Raw genomic sequence first — 14,132 nt, 5'->3', positions numbered from 1 at the left:
AGTAGTGGCAGCAATGATATTTCCCAGTCGCAGTCGAGGAAAATTCTGATTATTTATTAAACTTGACGAATTTAGTGTTAAACATGATTGTGTTTTTCATTTATGCGTCACGCGTTACTCGTAAGCTCTTAACAATGCCTTATAACTAAAAAATTAAAAATACAATTTTTTTACAAAAAAAAGGAAACCGACTTCAAAAAGGATAAAATATTATCCTTTTTTAAGTATATGCGTTACCAACTGATATGTTTGAAGTCGTAATCGTAACAATACATGTCAAAAATAGTAACAATACATGTCAAAAATTATCAGCTTTATGTCTGTGTATGTATCACATTACAACTGTAGTAATACGAGGGCTGATCCGAAAGTTGTTAGTTGCTTCGGCTCTACTCATGCGATTAAAATTTATTTATACTATTGTGAGGGATATTTTAATGATACTTATGGCCAGCAATTTTTTTTTGCAGCAGCCGAAGCAACTAACAACTTTCGGATCAGCCCACGTAGGTATTATAAACGTGAAATTAAATTCTGTCTCTCTTTGTTACCTTTTGACGGCTAAACATCTGAATCGATTTAGGTGAAAAGTTCTCTGGATGAAGGACTGGAAATAACTCAGTCTCAATTCCACACTTACGTGCTATGGACAGTTCGAAAATTAGTAAATATAGTTCTTTAAAAATTACGACGGTAAATAAAAGCATTGGATTTATACTAATATACCGACAAACATGGCATGGACTGCGCTAAGAAGGGTCAACCGTGTGTACCTACACCTACAGAAAGTATGTTCATTGCTGTCGTGTAAGGCAATCCAACGTATAGTATTTACATATTTATATAGCCGCATCCTTATCGAATCGCACCAAAATCATGGTATGCTTCAAAGTTTGGTTTGGCACCGACTTCAAATATATCAGTTGGTAACGCATATACTTAAAAAAGGATAATATTTTATTTTATCTGTTTTGAAGTCGGTTTCCTTTTTTTTTGTAAAAAAAACTTTTTACTGGTAGGAATATTCGTATTGCATTCAATATTTATATGTACAAATATGAGTACACTGACTGGAAGTAAGACAAAGCAGTAATAAAAAGTTAGGAGTAAAGCAAAATATCTAATAACCGTCTCCACAACCCAACAACCCCATGACTCAAAGTATCTTTATGTAGACTTTTAAACTAGCGTTATATTGATAATATAACCAAACGTTACTATTTGATTGCATTAGGTACCTTTGTTCAACCTAAATAACCAAAACTCTGAGCTAGTAAAACGTTTATTACTAGGAAATACTTGCTGCTATATCAACCAGGTGATTTGTATCTTTATGAATATCGTAAAAAGCTCTAATAATGTCTTTATGCAACTTAACTTTACGGCTCGGCCCATGCAAATCCTGCTGAAACGAGGTTTTAACAACCAGTTGGTTTTAGAGGTTCTGTTCATTTTTAGGGTTCCGTAGCGTAGTCAACTAGGAACCCTTAGGCCTTATAGTTTCGCCATGTCCATCTGTTTTTCCGTCCGTCCACGGCTTTACTCCGCGATCGTTAGTGCTAGAAATGCCGATACGTGGTCCTAGCCAGCAGTCGCATGTTCCAAGTTGAATATAAGACCTTCGCTTCATTTCGCTTGCTCGTCCTATTATATTATTAATGAGCCTACTTACATAAAAGCAATAAAGAAAAAAAGTAATTATAGTTCATTCCGTTTATTACCCAATAATTTATTAAGTCACGAAAATATTACGAAATGCCCATTGAAGTCCTCAAAGTCGCGTAATCGCAGAACAGTTGTAAAATTTTATCTCGAACTCCGGACAAGTCGACTGCAATAAATTTTATCGGGTCCAACTTGAATTTATTACTAGCTGAGTTTCTTTGGATCAATTACGTTGGTTATCCGATGTTTTCCGAGAAATACAACTGTTTTTCTCAGTCAATACATTTGCGATTTTAAAGTATATATTGGTATAGTATTAAAAGCTGGAGACTCAATTTTAATTGAAAGTTAAACCATCAGACCACAAATAAACAAACGCCGGCCGGGCATTCAAACATTGTATTTTTTCTGTTTAAAGCGAACGAGTCTACCGACTAATACACGGTCAGGGCAATATTTTATGTACACTCGAAAACACAGCTTACTACTATGCCGTTCAAAAGTGACTTAACTTTACGAGATTTCAAAGAAATAATGGTCTTTTTTAAGCGGGACATGGTAGCACGGAGCCGTTTCATTAGTTTCCGGCCACGAGGAAAGGAATGAAGATTACTCGTACGTAAATATTGTGGCGCCGGTTTGGGGATAAGTCTCAAAAGTAGTTACTAATTTAGTTCAGTCAATATAAGAGTAGGTATATGCAGAGGATATTTTTTTTTTTTCAAGCAGTTTTTTTCAGGGCCTAGCCAATATTACCAGTGATTTATTATTATTTAATATTTACACAGAATTACAGTTTAAAACTAATACACTGTGAAATGACAATTCCATACTATAAGTATGTACAACCATGATTGCATTAAAACACTTTTAAAACACTAGATTCCCTTTTATCCATCATCTCACAAAATCCCAAGCATTCCTTACACACATCCGCCCATCGCCCCGCAAGCAGGTCACATTCGGGTGCTGAAACTAGGAGCGCATTAAGCAGGGTCAGGGCACGAGGGATGGACGAGTTTCTATGCGCCACCGTACGTGCCGTTGGCACTGCTAACAGAGACCGCACTCGCGGTCTGAGGGTTATCTTTTTTAAATCAGGAACAAAGAATCTCATCTACCAGTTCCGGGCAGTCCGAGTCACCGCGCAGGACCCGACATGCAAAAATGAGCAAGCAGGAGTTGCATCTCGCTTCCAGGGAGTTGAAACCAAGGATTCCAAGAATAAATTTTGTAGGATACAGGAAAGGATAGTATCCATACAATTTCTTATAATACATTCTTAAGAATGTTTTTTGGACTTTTTCCAAGAGTAAGATGTAGGTAGATTCGTGAGGATTCCAGACTAGCGTGGATGCTTCTAATTTGCTTCTTACCAGAGCGTAGTAGAGGACTCTAATGGCACCTGGACCATTAAAATCTTTAACGTTGCGAGTGACAAAGCCCAACCTTCGAAAGCTGCTGGTGGCAAGCGCTCTGATGTGGTCATGAAAGGTCAGTCGCGTGTCAAAAATAACGCCAAGATCTTTCACTGAGTCGACTCTGGTAATAGGGACAGATCCAAGTAAATATTGAGGATATATAGGGGCACAGGCTCGACTAAAGGTACAAACTTATATATTATATTACACATTGTACATTGACTAACGCCAAACGAAAAGAAAAAGGGTATCGGGATGATAGGTGCTACGAAGTCACGTGATAATTTCCATACATTTAATAATTGTCATCTTGGTTAGGTCCCTAAGATATCTGTTCGTTATCATTCTTTAAGTTCGTTCGTCGTTCGGGTGGACAGCCTAAGTACAAAACAATCTTGAAACCAATTCATGACACGTACACACTTTTTAAGTTTCTGCCAAATTATTTATGTCATCATTGTATCCAGACTAACAGCCTAAATACGTAAATTTAATTTAATTTCATCAATAAACAAAAACAAGTACAATAACAAGACATAAACTACTACTAAAATTAAGTATGAACTAAATATATAAAAAAAACGTATACTCACATTGAAAATAAGACAAAAAATGATTGCCACACAATGCTTGAAGGTAGATAATTTATTTTGTTAGATTTATATGTATACCTACTGAAAACGTCAAAGTTCATAAATAAAACGGTACGCGACTCACACATCTACATTGGCATTGGCACCCATTTTTAGTAAAAACGCGTTTTCACTACCTAGTTGTAATCAGTTTTTCGTATCACTTCATTGAAAACGCGTTTTCACTAGTTAAATTTTATTGTTTTCGATATATAGTTCTAACTGGGATCTTTTCAGTCTAATTAGTTTTCTCAAAGTAACATGGTCGAAATGAAATTAATTATAACTAATTGTTTATATGTAAATGTATTTAATGTTACCGTAAAGTTAAACAAATAATGAAAAGTTTAACTTCTTCGCAGCCTATAAAATACCTATACCTATGTGTCATATGTAAAACTAATCTATTGAAAATTGTTCAAAGTGAGACCAACGTTTGCTCACTTTTATGGCCGATAGGGAGCGTGCATAAACTGTAGGAGGCAGCACAGGAGACGTCAGATTTTTGTCGCGAGGTGTTAATGTAAAGTATATGCTTCCAATGTAGCCCACAAGATGGCAGAGCCTACTATGCACAAGAAAACGTACGAGAACGGTAAAGGCAGCACTTGCTTTGATTGTTTATTAAGGGCTTACTCACACATCGATTAGTGGTTAGTGTGAGTTCAACATTTACTACTTTCGTTTAGTGGCAAATGTATGAACACGCACTAAAAATTAAAATAAATACAGTAAATAGACCCTAAGGTATGGTGTGTAAAAAAGGAGCAAAATCTCTATGTATGGTAAGCTAAAGGCTGAAGTTTCCATCAAAAAACATTAAATACACCGAAGAGTAATGTCATAGACGTATTATTCTATATAGGTGCTATACGCGTGCGCCCATGAGGGACAGAACATACGCAATGCGACAAAATTAAAAACACGTTTTAACATTCCTGACAACATACTAAAAACAGCCTATGTAATTCGGTTGGGTTATTTGTTGCCCGTCCCCCCATTTTATCTGTGCATTATTATACATCTATGGTTCACGAGAGTTTTTGAGCCTACCTACACGCCATGTCACATTGTCCTGTTGTGTAGAGAACGTGAAAGAGTCCCCGGCAAGCTAGGCCGAATTTCACATACCTACCGGTATAAACGGCGTTTCGTAATCATTTTAAAACTGCGTATTGGATTGTAATGAAACTTTGCACATACAATAACATGAAGTATATCTAGTCTTGTAATGAGTTTATATAGCTCCAGATTATAAAACAAACGAAACAGAGTAAAAACGACTTTTGTATGAAAAACTTAAATTCCCCTTTTTTAACCATGGTATCTGAAGCTACATAAATTAATTACAGGACTAGATACCTCATCCTATTGTAAGTTCAAAGTTTCAGAGCAATATAGCTAGTCGTTTTAAAATGAAAGATTTACATTTTGTAGTGTTGCACGCATATTCGAAATATATATATCTAACTACCTGTGTATTTAATTCACAAATTTCATTATGAGTGCAAATAGTCACATTTGCACACATAATGAAATGTGTGAATTAAATACACAGGTAGAACATGTGCGGAAATGTATGGGGCCCCATACATTCCACGACTCTTCTCATTCCGAACAGACTCTAGTTAGATTTATATAAGTTCGATTTATTTGATTACCGTACAAAATGCCGGGACAGCATAGTGTAGTAGAGTTAGACCAAGATAAGTCTGCAGTGGTTTTTGACAGCACAGACTGTGCAAGTATTATTTATAAATGATAATTTCATAGAAGTTTGACGTTTGAACTAGGTAACACATGTGTATAGCGAGACGAGAAAGATTGGTGCTGCCATATATATACAACTTTCTCACTGTTGGGCTTCGTCAATTTTTCTTTATATATGACATCTATTTCAGTTAACATATGGACTGAGTTGGGATTGAATATTTTAGCCATCAGTAAACATCCTTGTCAGGTACTTTGACCCAGAAGTAAAACAAACGAACGCAATATTTGATAACTTACTCGTATTAGGTAATTATCTTTAAATAATACTTCTTATCTGTAATACGACTGGTAGGCATACAAGATACGCGTACATAGGTCAGGTATTTTTGTTGTATGAACAAGTAATCAGTAATGTTACTTGTAAGTTCTGGTACTTTCTTGGATCCGACCTCCCTAAGACTGGCGACTGGTTTGCGACACGGGTTTTCGGTATGTACGCCACATATGCTCTTGTGGCATGGACGTGGACCGTCTGGGACACCATGGATCATCTTGTCAAAAAAGTGCAAGTCGTTTTTCAAGACATGCGTCGCTTAATGACATAATCCGTCGATCTCTTGCCACCATCAATGTGCCTGCTCTTCTTGAGCCGACTGGCACTGTCAGGGATGATGGCAAGAGGCCTGATGGGGTGTCCTTAGTTCCTTGGAGCTTGGGATGGATGTAAGTGTGGGATGCTACCTGCCTAGACACACAGGCACCGTCCCACCTCCAACGGGCTAATATAATGTAAATGTGGGCGCAGCGGCGCGGCGGAAAGGACGAAATTTTGAAACGTCTCGGATCTCCTTATGCTGCGAGATGCCTCGAAATGGACGCTCTCTGATAAGCGCGCATACGTCGGCCGCCATTTTCAATATTGAAAACTTGCCGCCTAGAGGCTGCGCGCCGCATGGCGCGAATATTCAAAATATTACTTTGCCGCCTGAGATGTTGTCTTTTGGATGTCATATATTTAAAAAGAAATAATATTTCTGAATTATACGCTATAAACCTAGTTCTAAATGAGATATCGAAAACGAGAATGCTTTCACCCAATTTATACTTTCATTATTTAAGCGACTTTCATGTCATAATTTAGAAATAACTTAAATTAAAAAAAAAAAACCGTACTAAATATCTACCTAAAGAGGCAGAAGTAAACAACAGGTGGTGTCATTACTGTTACTGTCTACAATTTATTATATTAATTGGTATTCTTCCACGATGTCGAAATTTAAGTCGTTTTTTGTTATCAGCCACTTTTCATTGTTTTCAATTTCATCACACTTACTCGTCAGTAAACGGTGTTATTGTATGCCAGCATACTGAGATGGAATGCGCTATACCTAATGCCCACGGGTACATGTAATGTTTTTTTTAAAATTAATTATGCCAATGGGCATATTTTTTAGTTATGTCACTAATTCTATTAAGGTTGTCTGGAAGAGATCGCTTTTTAGCGATAAGACCGCCTGTTGTTACCTGGTTCTATTTTCCTTTAAAATTCATTTGTAGTTTTACATGTATGTAAAATGTATAATTGTTGGTGCAATAAAGAATATTTACTTACTTACAATATATGAGTTGTACTTTAATAAAATACTGACGTTTATGATTTAATACTTTTGTTAAATTTAATTAATTCAATAGCCGTTTGAAATATTTTTACACCATTTTCGTCGTGGTTGAATGCCGGATGGATCTGTGCCTTCGATGCCTAACCTAACCTGTCGAAATGATAATATGGCGGGAGAATGTTTGAAATGTCACCGTATTTAAATAAAATCGCGTCTAAAAATTTTGCTTCTACTTTTCCTAATCAGAACACGATATTGAATATGCTCTTAAACGGATCCGCACTATTTTTTGTTACAGCCTATATACAAATTTAAAGGCAGTAGTGTAGCTTCATGGATGCCCAAAGGAGTGTTCAGCCGAATTTACAGATTCAATTAGGTAAGCCGTTCCCTTCCATAATTTATTTTATTTACCGAGCGAGCTTAGAAACTTTAGCGACTCACAATGGCGAGCGGTACTAAAGGAAAATTACACAGCACGAAATACAACGATTGCATTAACAAATTAAGATAATCTGCAAGATGGCTCAGCAGTTTGTTTCAATTTCCGGCTACCACCGGGGCTTTTCGGCCTCAAAGGAAACGGGAAAAGTGATTTTGAATAAAAGTCTTAAGTAATGTTTTTGCATTTACTTCACGCCTGATCCGCTCGAAAACTTTTTTAAGCTCTATATAGTGATGAAGCTAGAGCTCTCAACTACTTTATCAGACTATTTCGTTTCTAAAGAAATCAAACTATGTGTTTGATTAAATATTTAGATCAGATCAAACAGTTAGTTCTCGTGGCGTATGTCAATGCTCGTGGCGTATTCGCCACCGCCACTCGCCTTTTTTAACCCTTCTTATACAACGGTTGCATAAAATGCTATAGTAGTATTTGGATTAAATATATTATCTGGTGTATAGCCCTCTATGGAAGTGAAACGTGGACTAAGAGTCATGAAGAGAATGGAAGCATTTAAAATGTGGTGCTTGAGACAAATGGAAGGAGTTGGAGAGACAAGACAACGAATGAAGAGGTGTTACGAAGAGTGAATGAAAGAATAACTATTCTGAACACTATTGAAAACAGACGCAAAAAAATGATTGGACATTTAATACGACACGTTCACTTTTTCAAGACTGATCCTGGACGGGTAGCACGCAAGCGAGGTAAAGGAAAACCAGACACAGTTACTTAGACCAAGTGAATGAAAAAGTAGGGGTCATGTCGTACCAAAAAGTCGAAGAGCTGGTGCAAGAGAATATTTGTAAGAAAATAAGTTATAAATTAAAATCGATGTCTTTTATTAAAGAAAAATTGACCAAAGTGCGAAACCGATACAATCTCGACGTTTAGAGACAGACCAAGATAAGTTGGCAGCGATTTAGATAGCCCAGACATCGCAATAGTTATTTTAGTCGTCAAACATCTATGAAAGCATAACACTTGCACGGGTTGGGCTATCAAATTCGCTGCTAACTTAGCTTGGTCACACTCCATTATTTAAACGGTAATTTTAAATTACATAATTACTACTTTACTTTGACCTTTTAAAAGTCACAAGTTTGTAAGGGACCGTGAACTAGCTTTGATTTGTACAAGGGTTTGTATTCGTACAAAGGACCAACCCACACAATCCTGAATGAGGCTCAGTATAATAAAGGCGGTTGTTAAACTAAAAATACCTAATTAAATAGGTTTAAATGTTATCATTACCCCTATTAATAGTCTAAGATTTATATATCTTTCCTAATCAGTAATTTTATTCAGATTAAGAATATGTGTTAGATAATACATACATTGAGAAATTTGGACATGGGTCACCTAACTCAAACAGAGGCCAAATAGGGAAAAAAGAGGGTTAAAATTGGTATTGAACTACATAACTTTTCGATGATTAACATTAAAGAAAAGTATGTGACTTTTTACGCTTAATTTGCCTCATCCCTTTTATTGTGTTCTATAATATACACTAAAGTATTTACCTATTTTGCCTGGTGCGTGTTTTAACAATTTAAAAAAAAAATTAATTAAGAGGATATATCAGCTGAGCCCTTTCTCATATTTGAGATTTTTGGGTAAATATCTCCGTCGCGCTGACGGGGACGCCTAAAATTAGTGCGATAAGGACAACTGTAGCTCAGGCGACAAAATCCTGCGTAAATCTCAGAAGTCGAGGTTTCGTTCTCGACATTTTCCTCCTCCAAAACTTAACCAATCGTAACGGAATTTTGAGAACAGAATGTGAAAGAAATTATCTGTGTCTGACCGTATTGAGTTTTGCGTTTATTGTTGCCGATTTCGTATGCTAGGCGTCTGTTTACGGTGCATTTATTTGGCCGTTTTAAGCGCTCTTTGAATTAACCTATTTATTATAAAATCAAGAATATCAAAAAAGCAAAACGTACAGACACAGATTCTGGTAATATTTAACTCATGTAAAAAAATTATTCATCCAGGGCCAAAATCCAGAGAGTCGTGAAACGTCGAGAACGTTTGTATGGAGAAAGGAACACTAATGTATCCTATTAACACAAAGATTTGAATTGTCTCTTTGTTAAATGAATTTTTAAATATATAAATAACATAAAAAAAATAAGAAAAACCTAAATTCCTGACTGTGATTGATTACTGATAACCTAACAACACCGTAACACAAACGGTATTATTTTCAACTTCAACAAAAGGTGGATTGTAATGGATTAGGAACAAACTTTTGAATGGGTAACAGTGTTGGATTTGTAGGTATAACTAAGTAAAAGGACTTTCCAACAAAAGTTTCCGATTGAAACGCCAATGTCAAGAAAATTTATTAGCTGCTTGAAATTGGTTGTTTTGAAGTGTACCTACTCATTCTAAGGAGTTTTAACCTGAGGTCCTTTTTAGGGTTCCGTTGTCAACTAGGAACCTTTATAGTTTCGCTACGTCTGTCCATCTGTCCGCGGCTTTGCTCCGTGATCGTTAGTGCTAGAAAGCTGCAATTTGGCATGGATACAGAAATCAAGCATCATGGCGACATAACGGTAAAAAAAAATCATTTTTTTTGGGTACTTCCCATACAAAATGATATAAATAAGGGTCTCGAAAAATCATTTTTTGTTAAAGTGAATATTTTCGAAAATAATCGCTCCGAAAGAAAAAAAAATGTGTCTCTCTCTAACCTAACCTAACCTACCTTTAACCATGGGTCCAAAAATGAATGGGACGTTATTCAATTTCAAGATTTGACGTGGCTAGTGTTTACTAACAAACCAAATTTTAGACAAGTAAAATAGTCAAATATAATACAATATCGCCTGTACGTAAAAACTAGCCAATTTGTTTAAATTTGGTTTGTTAGTAAAAACTAGCCAAGTCAAATCTTGAAATTGAATAACGTCCCAAGTCAAATAAGTGCATTGTGTAAATAAATATCGGTTTAAATTTAAGATTAAATATATATTTCCTATTAAGCAGCAAACATTGTGCTAGTACAAGAAACAAGAAATTGTTATATAAATTCATTTTAGAACGTTGCATATTCTTGTAACTAAAAATTCAGGATTTTCAACACAGAACTTGGCATCCATGTAGATCTCAATTCCTTTGTAGGCGAAGACAACAACGACGCATTATCTTAATTTTATATTGAACTTGGCTGTCATTTCACATTTATGTTTTTGATGGGATATCATTACTTTTTGTACAGAAATTATGTTAGTGTTAATAAAGTTTTTTTTTTGTCAAATTACTGTATTTTCTAAATTTACGCTGTATATTTTTCTTTTTTGTGTTATTTTCTATATTTTCTTGTACTTACTTGAATTGCCCATTCATTATCTGCAATTTTTCTTACACGTTTTCGGTTTATGTATAATTAGGCCAAGTCGGGGCGGTATAATGTGCGTAGGCGGTTATATTCTATTAAGTATAGAGCTTTCTTGTGCCTTGATTTGACTCGGATCTAGATTAGTAAGATGTACTCCGTCTAAGGTTTTAACTCTAGAGAGTGCAACGTAAGCCTGCCCTCTGCTAAATATTGAGGAGCCTATATCAAGAAGAGCGCTGTCAAGACTAAGGCCTTGTGATTTGTGGATAGTAATAGCATATACAAAGCAAATAGGGAACTGACCCGATGAACATAATGCATTACACCCCTTTTCCCTTTATTTGGGGTCGGGCCTCCTCACATATTTGCGCCAGGATGTCCTGTCCTGGGTTGTCTGTTCTGGCAATTGGGCTTGCTTGAGGTCTCCTTGTATTTTTGACCACCAGGTCGTTGGTTTGCGGCCCTTCCTCTTGTTTTGCTCTGGTATATCATGCATTACTTAATATCTGAAACTTAGTCTTGACACGTTCTAATTCATACATTAAATTATGATTAAATATGATTGTAATTTTACGTACGTTATTGTTGTTGTTGACGTTCTAATGTACCTTTTCTATTTTTCCAACGGATCCGTTTACCAGCCGCTTACTGACATCTTTGTTTCTTCGCAACATTACACGTGCACCTATTTTTATTGTGATTAAAATTTTCTAAGCCAGCGGTTATTGATGAATCATCCTCGTTCTTTTTCAGTACTTCCTTTGCTCTTGTTATTAAATACTGTGGACAGTCTATTTCATCTGTGGAATTTAATTTAATTTCTGGTTGTTTCATACTTGCCAATATTGCATTATTAAACTGATTACACATATTTTTAGTGGGAAATTATTTTTTGGTGGGGTTTTTTTATCGGGCAACAGTTTAAAATAAGTTATAATTTCCTTAAGCAGGTCTTTATGGTTTTAGCGGTTAATTTAAGGAGTCGATTAGACAAAGCATACCTGTCTTGGATTGTTATTACACCCATTCTTACTCGATCCAACATTTCGCCGAAAAGTTGGTCGTTTTATTTGCCTCAAATGGCGACAGTTGTCTCACTGGAGGCAGTTGGAGAAGATCGCCAAACAACAACAACAATACTATGTGAATTCAAAATATATATTTGTTTTTTCAATCGAATTTTCAATAATTTTCTGTTTTTCGATTTTTTTCCCTATATACACCTAATAGTCTACCTTCTTGCCAAATATCAAGTTTCTAGGTCATCTGGAAGTGGGTTAGGTTTTTGACCTATATCGATATACGATGTTTTTTCAATCAAATTTCAATAATTTTCAGTTTTCAGATTTTTTCCACAATGCACACCTAATAGCCTACCTTGGTGCCAAATTTCAACTTTCTAGGTCACCTGGAAGTGGGTTAGGTTTTTTGATCTATAAGTCAGTCAGTCACAAAAATGCCGGTCTTTAAACATTAATATAAAAAGTTGACTGGTAGAGAATGCCTCATGGCATTAAGTCCGCCTTTTGTACTATAAGGTTTTCTTTTGTGCAATAAAGATTAAATAAATAAATATATCAATAACTGATTGAGCTACGTCTATGAAATTTTGTATTTTAGACAAGCTCAGGGTTTTGAATAACTGTGCCAAATTTCACATGAAATTAGTAAAGTAAAGTAGGTTAAATAGGTTTCAAGTTGTGAAGGGGTCAAAAGTAGCTCCAAATGGTTCGTGTAATATTACACACGGTTGCGTCGCCAGTTCCTTTTTCTTTGAACTTGGCTGGACACGCTACCGCGTGTCTAGATAATTTAGACTTTGTACGTGGCAGGGATCGGAAACAGGTATTTTTTGTATGGGAACGAAAACGGTATTTTTTCGTTCTTTGTTAATTACTTCATTTCTAATTAGGCAATCTAATAATACGAAGTCGTTATCTGAAAACACAACTGAGTCCTACATTTAGAGTCACAGGCAGACACAGTCACATACAGGATCCTATTTTAATTTCAAACGTAATTTGTTCATAAATGCTACGAGGTTACACCAATTCGACACTAATGATTACAGGTACACTGTGAATATATATTGCCGTAATACGTCGTCGAAATTTCCAAACTCACGAACGCAGCATTTTGGCAGGAATCAAAGGGAAACATGAAATTGTTGGTAAATTCGGTAGGGTAATGTGCGGTAATGCAGTGCTTTAATGATGCCTCCGAAACAGTGATGCAAATGTTAGCACTTACCCGCAAATCAAACTGACAAACGGGGTCGTATTACTAACTCTTTTACTCTTAGTTGTCGGTTTTGTTTGTGGATAGAAAAAGACGCGACTGGACACGACCATGTTACTCAAAGGAAAATTCGAACTTTGAATATGTAATCCTAATCTAAAATTTATAAGTTGTATCACGTCGAGATTCACAGGCAGATGATTCTAACGGCCCGATTCAAAGAATGAGATACGATAACGATAAGTTCTGGTTTAGATAAGTTCTCATTTAGATATCGTTTGTATGTCGTATAATTGACAGAAGCAGCTCGATTCGGGCAACCAATGTCACTTTGACGTTAGAAATATCGTAGATAGATCCTATTGGGATCACAGCGGAATCGAAATAAACGTTAATTTTGACATGTCGTTTAGTTATCGATCTTTTAAATATCCACATTCACACTGGGTCTAAAACGAGAAAAGAGGGCAAGTTAGCATTCGCAAACTTAAAAATTACAGTTTAGGTTAGGTTAGTCTTTATGTTGTCGTTTCCATTCTGGGAAAGTTTACTATTAAAGTTTACTACATAAAAAATATTTGTTTAAATTTGAACTTGCTGTCAATAGAGTTGAATATATTATCCGCCATATATGGCTTCTTATGCGGTAAAGGGTTAAAATACCTGTCAAATTTTATTATATGTAAGTAAGATTAACCAGTAAGGACAAGTTTATATGGTCTGAATAAGGGAATTATTTATGTTGTTGGATTACATATGGTCACTGCCAAGTGTTTTCTTTTATGCTCAATGCAAGCGACAGTAGGCTTTTTGCATCGCGTGCAAAACATCTGTATCACAACTGTGGGCCATTTCAGATAAACAACGACCCTATTCTCACCTCCGGTCCCGATATAAATCACCAAGACAAAGCCGAGTTCTCGTAAAAGCTTTTCTTAAATATGCAGGTCACGTCGCCTTGTAAAGCAGGTTAGGGTCTGATAAACTAATCAAATTCATCAGACCCTGACTTTATTAGGATGATGCAAGTGAAGTGCAAATTGTAAACAGGTT

This window comes from Cydia pomonella, chromosome 11 (genome assembly GCF_033807575.1).
Source record: "Cydia pomonella isolate Wapato2018A chromosome 11, ilCydPomo1, whole genome shotgun sequence".
Lineage (NCBI taxonomy): Eukaryota > Metazoa > Arthropoda > Insecta > Lepidoptera > Tortricidae > Cydia > Cydia pomonella.
Note: the sequence above shows the minus strand (reverse complement) of the source record.